Source organism: Grammomys surdaster, unplaced genomic scaffold (genome assembly GCF_004785775.1).
Source record: "Grammomys surdaster isolate TR1022 unplaced genomic scaffold, NIH_TR_1.0 131, whole genome shotgun sequence".
NCBI classification, from domain to species: Eukaryota; Metazoa; Chordata; class Mammalia; order Rodentia; family Muridae; genus Grammomys; species Grammomys surdaster.
Genome location: NW_021604589.1, coordinates 1,863,611 through 1,874,007, shown reverse-complemented (window position 1 = coordinate 1,874,007; position 10,397 = coordinate 1,863,611).

Here is a 10,397-nt window from a genome sequence, read left to right as displayed (position 1 = left end):
GGTCAGTCTGAGATATATGGAAGTCTATCTCCAAAAAAAAATAGATTTCATCCATCTGATGAAGCCTTTGTTACATTAATTTCTGAACACTAATGGTCCCTAGATCTTAAACTATATTATAATTATCAGCCAAGATCCTAAACACTGATTGGATTTATAGAAATGGGCATTTCACAGCAGATATGCACATGTACACTTACACCACTTACACATACACACACGCCTCAAATCTATATACGTAACTTGACTCTGATTCTGAGATTTATCTAGGAAAAAAAGGCCTGAGAGATATTGGCCAAAATATAAAAACAGATTGAACCACTTCAAGGTATAAAGGGGACTAAAAAAAAAATTTACTGAGGAAAACAAAAAACTCTGAGTATTATTCCTGTGGGAAGGTAGAAAAGCAAAAGAGAACGAGGCAATTCCAATGAGCCAGGGAACTAGCATGAAACTTAGGAAGCTTTCTTAAGGCAGAACAGAAAAGAAACTAGCTCTCAGTTTAGAAATCTAGCAGAACAAGATTGACACATGCATGAACTCAGAGAGACTGTGTGTGGCCACATGCACAAGGCCTACACAAGTCCACGGTAGACAGGATCCCAGTGCTGAGAGAAGGAAGAAGTAGACTCAAACTCCCATCCCTAACCAAGAAGCTGTCTCCAGTTGACAATGGCTAACAAAGGAAAAATCAGTTATCTCCAATGGAGTCTCACTAGGTATACAAACCACACTTAAGGGCAGACCCCATGCCCAACAGTAGATGGCCAACAAAGTAAGAGCTCCATGATTTTTTTTTCAAGATTTTTTTTGCCTCAAATGGCTTTGTTTGGGTATTTTTTAAACCTTACTGGCTTACTGGTCCTTTGTTTATATATTATGGTTTCTGATTTTGTAGGGTTTTTTATGTTCTCTCTCTCTCTCTCTCTCTCTCTCTCTCTCTCTCTCTCTCTCTCTCTCTCTCTCTGTCTCTCTCTGTCTCTGTCTCTGTGTGTGTGTGTGTGTGTGTGTGTGTGTATGAGTTTAACCTTTTTTGTTGTTTTGTTTCATTCTTCTTTGTTTGTTCCATTTGCCTATTTTTTTCTAAAGAGCAAAAAAGGACATGGTGTTGGGTAGGTGGGGAGTTGGGGAGGATCTGGGAGGAGATGAGAGGTGGGAAACTGTGATCAGAATATATTGCATTAAAATTATTTTTAATTTAAAAACAAGAGAAAGAGAGAAGTGTGACAGTGCATGCCTGTAATCCAGGCACCGGAAAAGTAGAGAAAGAAGGACCAAGAGTTTGAGGTCATCTTCAGCTACGTAGAGAGTTCAGGGTCGGCCTGAACTATTTGAAACCTTGTTTACAACAAGAAAAAAAGGAAATAAATAAAGAGGAAATTGTTATTACTCAGGAAAGGACAAATCAGAGGATACATTAATAGATGATAGCAAATGCAACTCAGAGCCATTTTCTTAATATTATATATTAAGAATGATATTTGAACTAGAAAGGATAAATCAGATAATATTAAGAATAATGCCAGGTATGGTAGTATACACCTTTAATACCAGCACTCAGGGAGTAGAGGCAAGCCAATATTTTTAAATTTGAGGTCAGCCTGATCTACATAGCACATTCTAGGCCATCGAAGCATGCATAGTGAGATGCTGCCAAAAAAACCAAAAAAAACAAAACAAACAAGAAAACTAATAAACCAAAGCCTGACTATAATCTGGGCGAGGTCTCTGAGATCATCGTGGCCAGCAGATTAATGATCCACAGGAGGCAAGAAGGTAGTTCAGCTCAACACAACTCACCCAGTGTTAATTCAAACTTAGGAAGCCCGACCCTAAGTAGTTTATCTTGGGCATTTTTAAGCACCACACAATTTGGTGAAAACTTACCTGGTGATAATTAACTCTACTCTGAGTGTACAGTAAAGCTAAAAACATGACTACTTCAAAAGTCTTTGTAAAGTATGTATTACATCTTCCATAAAGATGGGTTCTATAAATTGACTATATGTGACATCATCCATAAAAATCATTTCTATAGATTAACTAGCTTATAATAAGGGACTAGAGAAGTGTCCAATGTGGATTTACCCATGCAGGTAGCACAAAATTCACCAGGCTATTAACCACATCTGTTCCCAGCCTTCTAGGAAGATAACAGATCTTGTATCCCTTCCTTTAAAAGGATAAGCCTGTGTTTTTCAACAACCACGGTTCTCTTAGTGCTTATCCATGAGTTCAAGAATGCCCATACTCATTAACATGATATAACACAAGCACTTGGGAAGTAGAGGCAGAAGAATCAGGAGTTTGAGATCATCTTTGGCTACATACCAAATTGAGGTCACCCTGGCCTACATGAGACTTGTCTCAAAAAACAATATGATAGTGGTAGTAATAATAGATATATAATTTGGAGATAAAGAAGGGTAAAAGGAATACAAGAAGGTACCAAATTTCTTAAGTTCTTTATCTTGAACCACTTACATATCTCGGGACCCTAGAAAAATGTGAACATGAGGTAAGATTTATTAAGTCTAAGTAAGTAAGAATTATGATGAGAAAGGTGCTAAAAGCATAAACAGGCCAGAGGGTCCTAATTCTTAAGAAGGCAAAAGAGAACTCCATCTCTATAGATTAATGAGCAATTTAAAGAACAAGGTCCTAGAGTAGGTTATTTAAAGAACTATTTATGAAGACTGAAAAACTGAAGTGGTGTTCATGAGAGTCGAGGGTTCACTTGGGATGAGTAACATCTGGCCATTTGATTTTCATTACTGGCAGAGACATCTTTCTAAGTGGGCTATCTAAGAATGTGGTACCCAGCAAGAAGATGAAAATTAGTAAGTCATTAACAAAGCCCGTAAAGATGTCCTTAGGGACAGACTGAATGAGTTAGGTTGATTTTTAGTAATTGAACACTCTTACTTCCTAGGATCTAATTGCTAAATCAAGAAAACCTAGGCAGAAGTCCTAGTGGCTTCCTAAAGGCTCTGTTCTTGTCTATGACTATTCAATATATTGATCCTGATTTAGAAGAGATAATTGATATTGAGCTCATCAAATATGGATGGAATGAATAAATTAAGTAACACACAAAGGTGCCATAATCTATTATAGACCCTAAGACACTTCAAGTGGATTTTCGGTTATTTCATTGCATGATTGCATTCCTCCTACTGGAAGAGTCCATCTTAGTGCATGATACTAAGATCTCAGTGAATGGCTCATGAGTTGGCAAATAAGTGAATAAATAAATAAATTAAAGATAGACAGAGTCAACGAGGGCAAGGTTAGTCACGGAAACTGACAGTTAATTGCCAAAATATGCCCCTCCTTTCTTGCATAAAAATTAAGCTGTGTTTAGGCATGTATATGTTCAACTCTATTTCCCAGCTTCCTTTGCAGTTAGGAATCGCCATGTGCTGAATTCTCACTCACTAAATGTTGATACACATGATGAATTCTACTTTGAGATCACAAGACATTGCCATGGGTCTTATGTATTCTCTTTCTTTTCCCCTCACTTTTGGAACTGATGCAAACTTGTCACTAGCCCAACATCAAGAAATCAGATGAAGATATTTCCCTGGGAGAAAGATTGAGCTATACATTGGAAGTGGTCTAGATGACCATAACCAAGCTGTTGAGGTTTGGTCTGTTGCAATGTATTGTAATGCTAAATTCTGTACCCCAAGATCGGGTCACTCATGTATATCAGCTTTTGTTGTATAAACCCTGTTCCTTCCTCACAAGTCATCTGTGATTGGTTAATAAAGATACCTATAGCCTGTACCTAGGGAGAAGAGAGGTAGGCAAGGCTTTGGTTCCCAGGCTTAGGGTCTGAGGCAGGGACCACAGGGGAGAAGAGAGAGGAGGAAGAAGGCACCATAGGGTAGATGGATCATAAGTGCATGCACATGAGAGCCAGTCAGTTGTAGTAGGAGCAATCCAGGCAGAACATGACAAGTTATATGTCAGTGTTATTGACAGAAAAGTACACAAAATAACATAGAAGGTTGACATCTGCCCACCTCTAATACTTCAAGGCTTATTATAAATATAAAGGTTTTGTGTCTTATTTGGGAATGAAATGGTCTAAAGTGTGGTAGAAACTCCCAAATAATATTTACCACAACACCAAGCTTCTCTGGTGACCTGGAATAGTCTCACCAAAATGCTTTTATGAAATACTGTCCACTTTATAGTGACTTTCTTCATTATACTGCTTAATCCCCATATTAACATGAGGCCTATGCTGGTTAGTCCTTTGTCAACTTGGCAGAAGATGTCATGACCAAGGCAATTCTTATAAATGGAAACATTTAACAGGGGTTGGCTTACATTTTCAGAGGTTCAGTCCAATATCATCAAGGCAGGAAGCATGGCAGCCTGCAAGCAGACATGGTGCTAGAGAAGGAGCTGTGAGTTCTACATCTTTTTTTTTAATTAGATATTTTATTTACATTTCAGATGTTATCCCCTGTTCCCATTTCCCCCCACCCAAGAACACCCTATCCCATCCCCCCTCCTCCTGCTTCTAGGAGGATGTTCCCCTACCTACCTGCCCACTCCCACCTCCCCACCCACAAATTTCCCCACACTGGGGCATCCAGCCTTCACTGGACCAAGGACTTCTTCTCTCATCTATGCCTGACAAGGCCATCCTCCCCTACATAAACAACTGGAGCCATGGGTCCCTCCCTAAGTGCTCCCAGGCTGGTGGTTTAGACCCTGGGAGCTCTGGTTGGTTGGTATTGTTGCTCTCCCCATGGGGCCACAAACCCTTTCAGCTCCTTCAGTCTTATCTCTCACTCCTCCATTGGGAACCCCTTGATCATTTCAATGGTTAGCCGTGAGCATCTGCCTCTATATATGTCAGACTCTGGCAGACCTCTAAGGAGACAGCTATATCAGGCTCCTGTCAGCATGCACTTCCTGACATCCATATCAGTGTATGCCTTTGGTGACTGCACATGGGATGGATACCAAGGTGGAACTGTCTCCAGACAACCCCTCCTTCAGTTTCTGTCCCACACTTTGTCTCCATATTTGCTACCATGAGTATTTTGTTACTCCTAAGAAAGACCGAAGCATCCACACTTTGGTCTTCCTTCCTCATGAGCTTCATGTGGTCTGTGAGTTGTATCATGGGTATTTCGAGCTTTGGGGCTAATATCCACTTATCAGTGAGTACATCATGTGTGTTCTTTTGTGATTGGGTTACCTCACTCAGGATGATATTTTCTAGTTCCATCCATTTTCCTAAGACTTTCATGAATTCATTGTTTTTAATAGCTGAGTAATACTCCACTGTGTAAATGTACCACATTTTCTGTATCCATTCCCCTGTTGAAGGACATCTGGGTTCTTTCCAGCTTCTGGCTATTATAAATAAAGCTGCTATGAAAATAGTGGAGCATATGTCCTTGTTATATGTTGGAGCATCTTCTGGGTATAGCTGGGTCCTCAGGTAATGCTATGTCCAATTATCTGAGGAACTGTCAGGCTAATTTCCAGAGTGGTTGTACCAGCTTGCAATCCCACCAACAATGGAGGCGTGTTTCTCTTTCTCCACATCCTTGCCAGCATCTGCTATCACCTGAGTTTTTGATCTTAGCCATTCTAACTGGAATGAGGTGGAATCTCAAGGTTGTTTTGATTTGGATTTCCCTGATGACTCCTAAACCTGATAAACAACTTCAGCAAAGTGGCTGGATATAAAATCAACTCAAACAAATCAGTAGCCTTCCTCTACTCAAAGGATAAACAGGCTGAGAAAGAAATTAGGGAAATGACACCCTTCACAACAGTCACAAATAATATGAAATATCTTGGTGTGAATCTACCCAAGCAAGTAAAAGATATGTACGACAAAAACTTCAAGTCACTGAAGAAAGAAATTAAAGAAAATCTCAGAAGATGGAAAGATCTCCCATGCTCATGTATTGGCAAGATTAATATAGTAAAAATGGCCATCTTGCTGAAAGCAACCTACAGATTTAATGCAATCGCTATCAAAATTCTAACTAAATTCTTCATAGAGATAGAAAGAGCAATTTGCAAATTGATTTGGAATAACAAAAAAAAAACAGGAGAGCCAGAACTATTCTCAACAATAAAACAACTTCTGGAGGAATCACCATCCCTGACCTCAAGCTGTACTACAGAGCAATAGTAATAAAAACTGCATGGTATTGGTACAGAGACAGGCAGGAAGATTAATGGAATAGAATTGAAGACTCAGAAATGAACCTACACACCTATGGTCACTTGATCTTTGACAAAGGAGCTAAAACTGTCCAGTGGGAAAAGGACAGCATTTTCAACAAATGGTGCTGGTTCAACTAGAGGTCAGGAAGTAGAAGAATGTAAATCAATCCATTCCTTATCTCCTATACAAAGCTCAAGTCCAAGTGATAAAGGACCTTCACATAAAACCAGATACACTGAAACTAATAGAAGAGAAGGTGGGGAAAAATACTTGGGCACAGGGGAAATGTTTCTGAACAGAACACCAATGGCTCATGCTCTAAGATGAAGAATTGACAAATTCATAAAATTGCAAAGCTTCTGTAAGGCAAAAGACACTGTCAATAGGACAAAACGGCAACCAACAGATTGTGAAAAGATCTTTACCAATCCTACATCTGATAGAGGGCTAATATCCCATATATACAAAGAACTCAAGAAATTAGACTCCAGACAACAAAATAACCCTATTAAAAATGGGGTACAGAGCTAAACAAAGAATTCTCAACTGAGGAAACTCGAATGGCCAAAAAGCACCTAAAGAAATGGTCAACATCCTTTGTCCTGGCCAGCAGGACATTAAACAGGGGCCCGGGAGGTCACCTGAAAGAGAGCGGGGGTGGGGGGGAGCAGGCAGAGACACAAAGAAGTCAAGACCTGTCTATAATCTGATCCTTAGTCATCAGGGAAGAATGCAAATCAAAACAATCCTGAGAGTTCTACATCTTGATCTGAAGGCAACCAGAATGAGACTTCTTCAGGCAACCAGTAGAGTCTCTTCAGCGCTGGACAGAGCACTAGGAGTCCTCAAGGCCCACCTACACAGTGACACACTTGTTCCAACAAGCCACACCTATTCCAACAAGGCCACACCTCCTAATAATGCACTTCTCATGAACCAAGCATATACAAACATAAAAGTCTATGAGGGCCAAACCTATTCAAACCATAACATCTAGAAAAAGGGAATCTCAATTGAAAAAAAAAATAACCCTCCATCAGATTGTAACTTTGGGGCATTTTCTTGCTTAAAGTTTAATGTGGAAAGGCTCAGCCCACTGTGGGTGGTACCACCTCTGGGCAGGAGGCCCTGAATTATTTGAGAAAGGATACTGAGCAACCCATGAGGAGCAAGCCAGGAAGCACCATTCCTTCGTGATGCCTGCTCTCACTTGAGTTCCTGCCCTAACTTCCCTCAACGTTGCATTGTGATGTGAAAATATAAGTCAAATAAACCCTTTCCTTCCTTGATTGCTTTTGATTGCTATTGTTAAATCACAGCAACAAATTTCAATGTGAGGTTTCCCAGTCAATAAAGGCAGTGAGCCAGAGACAAATGGCATGGAGTGTCCTGTTATAAGAAAAACTCAGTGGCTACACACATACAGAGTAGAACAAACTAGCTTAACAACCTCACATGCGGAAAAGTCAACGTTTTGATTGACTAGATGTAAGCTTAGCTTTTTCTCACCCTAATTTTAATATAGGTCCCTACATGCTTTAACCTCCCTTCTAGCCCACCACCTACCAGAGATAGTAGAAAAGAAAAAATATTGGGATACAGGAGAAGTCAACCTGTTTAAAATTCGCTCTTTGGAGCAAATCCAATCTTCGTTGTCCAGAAATCCAAGAGTTCAGTTCACAGAATTCAGCAGCAACAGCTCCATTCACTCACAAATACTTCAGCAGTCCAGTTCAATGGTATCAAGACAGCAAACACAAATTAGTAGTGGTGGCACAACCTAGCAGAAACAGTCAGGCCTCTGCCAAATCAGCATGTATTAATGGGAGTGACCAACTAGCAGGGACACCAGAAGTTTTCTGCTGGGCCTCTTAATGAAGATAAGATCAATGAAGATGTCAGATCAAGAAGTGTTGCAAAGCTAGCTATGCGAGCCCCTGTCACTGTCCATTGAGCCCTATTTATATGCTCTCCAATCGGCACATGTCCTCCACAGGTCTTGCCTCACCATACGCCTTGCCTCAGCGCGTGATTCTGTCTTCACGAAACTCCATGTGAGTCAGTATCAGCTGACATCACTTTGGCAATCTTTAGAGTCAGAACACCAACATAAGTTTTTTGATGGGTTTCTCTCTATGGAGCCACGAGGCTCTGCTATGCAATGTAAGGCAAACCAATACATGCATATCGTTAGTGAAGAACTTGGGTTCTTTCACATGCTTGCTTTAGCAAAACATCCTTTCACTTGTGTCTGCTTCAGGAAAGCACTCTTTCACGTGTTTGCCCTAGTAAAATACCATCCTGCACAACTGACTTTCCAAAGAAACCGTAAGTTTCCACTTCAACTAAAATATGAGTATAATTCAATAGTGTATAGCTGGTTGGGGGTAGGGACAATGACCACAGTTCTAAAGGTGTGCCATGTACAGTGAGAGCAGGAATGATGGGACTGAAGCCTTTCTGCCCTACTCAGACCATGGCTGGTGACCTTCATTTCACAGTGCAAATGCATGTTTCTTCCATGGGACATATGATATGACATGGCCTTCATTATACCTCAGTAGTTCATAGATTCTAGTAATCTCAGTTCATGTTGGGTTTTTCTTTCAGTTTTTTTTTTAATTGGGGTGGGACTTGCCTATAATTCTCATGTGAATTGAATCAAGATGCCTCTAACCAAGAATAAACAGAGAAGATACATCAGGATGGTGAACAAATGTAATATTCTGTCTCAGGATTATTTGTTGGACTTAGTGGAAAGAGAATAGCTCACCACAATGAAAGCAAACCTCGGGGGACAAAATAGATGGTTTCAAATATCTGTGGCATGAGAAAGGGGAATAAGATAGATTTTTCAATGGGTCTGAAAATCTTCAATTTGAAACAGCACGGAAAAACAGCAGTGCTTGACATAATCTTAGTGGATAGACATCTAGATGTTTGTTCTGATTTACAGAGAAATTCTTCCCTAATTTTCTCTATGCATTTAATATTTTTGACTTGTAAAATGAGCTTGCAGGCAGGACTACACTGAATCACAATCATCGAGAATAATATGAAATGAGTTTAATAAAAAGAACTATTGAGAAAAATAGGGGAGGCCACAGGGAACTTACAAGGAGTAGCTAGTAGCAACAGGGAAGTAAAAGGCCAAAGGGAAGAAGTTACAGGAACCTGAAAACTGAGGGCTCAGAGCAGAATGAAATGCACTGTGCAGCTTAGTCTTACCAGAAGCTAGAGGCTAAGAACCCGAGCCTCACCTGCTTCCCTTTTGGGAGCAGCTCTTGCCTCCCTTTGGCTGAGCCCAACTAGGAACCAGAGGGCAGGAAGTACCACCAATGAATCTGGCAGGTCAGCCCTTGTGTCCCAGAGCACAGTAGACAGGCTGAAGAGTCACCTATGAAAAGAAACAGAAGAAATAGAACTGTAAAATGGATCTGAGTTTTCTACTTGTGTGTCAATCATCCTCATTATACACCATACCACTGCATTTTGTTCAGGTGATCATCACTAACGAAAGCTCAGCATAGGGACTGGAACAATATCCAGCAGCCATGGCAAGTTGCTCTCAGCCACGTATTTATAATTATCTCTGGCCTCTGAGGGTACATCATATGTACATATTCACACACAGGCAAACATGTACATGTGCACACACAAACACATACATGTGCACACACATGCACACATAATTAAAAATAATAAAAAATAAATTCTCTTTCAAAAACTGAAACTTCGGTGCATTCTCTAAAACAAGGAATTTGAAGTGGTCTAATGTAGGAATAATGTTTATATGCACTTTGTGAAGATGTGTCTCTGCCCTTCCTTGCCAGCCTAAGGTATCTTCTTATTGGTTAAAAGAAAAAGTTTCCCAGAGAGGAACTCTGGGAAACAGTTGAGACAGGGCGATTCACCACCAAGACATGGAAGAAGTCAGACATAGGAAACCAAGGAGAGGTAACCAGCCATGTGACAGAACTAAGATTAGTATAAACAAGATAATTGAGTTATGAACTAATTGGGTAGAAGACTAAGATAAGGCCATAAGCATTGTGAATAAAAATACACTTCTGTGTCATTATTCAGGAACTAGGGTAGACATAGAAAAGCTTCTGAGAGCTACAGTGTAAGAGAGAAAGAGAGAGAGAGAGAGAGAGAGAGAGAGAGAGAGAGAGAGAGAGAGAGA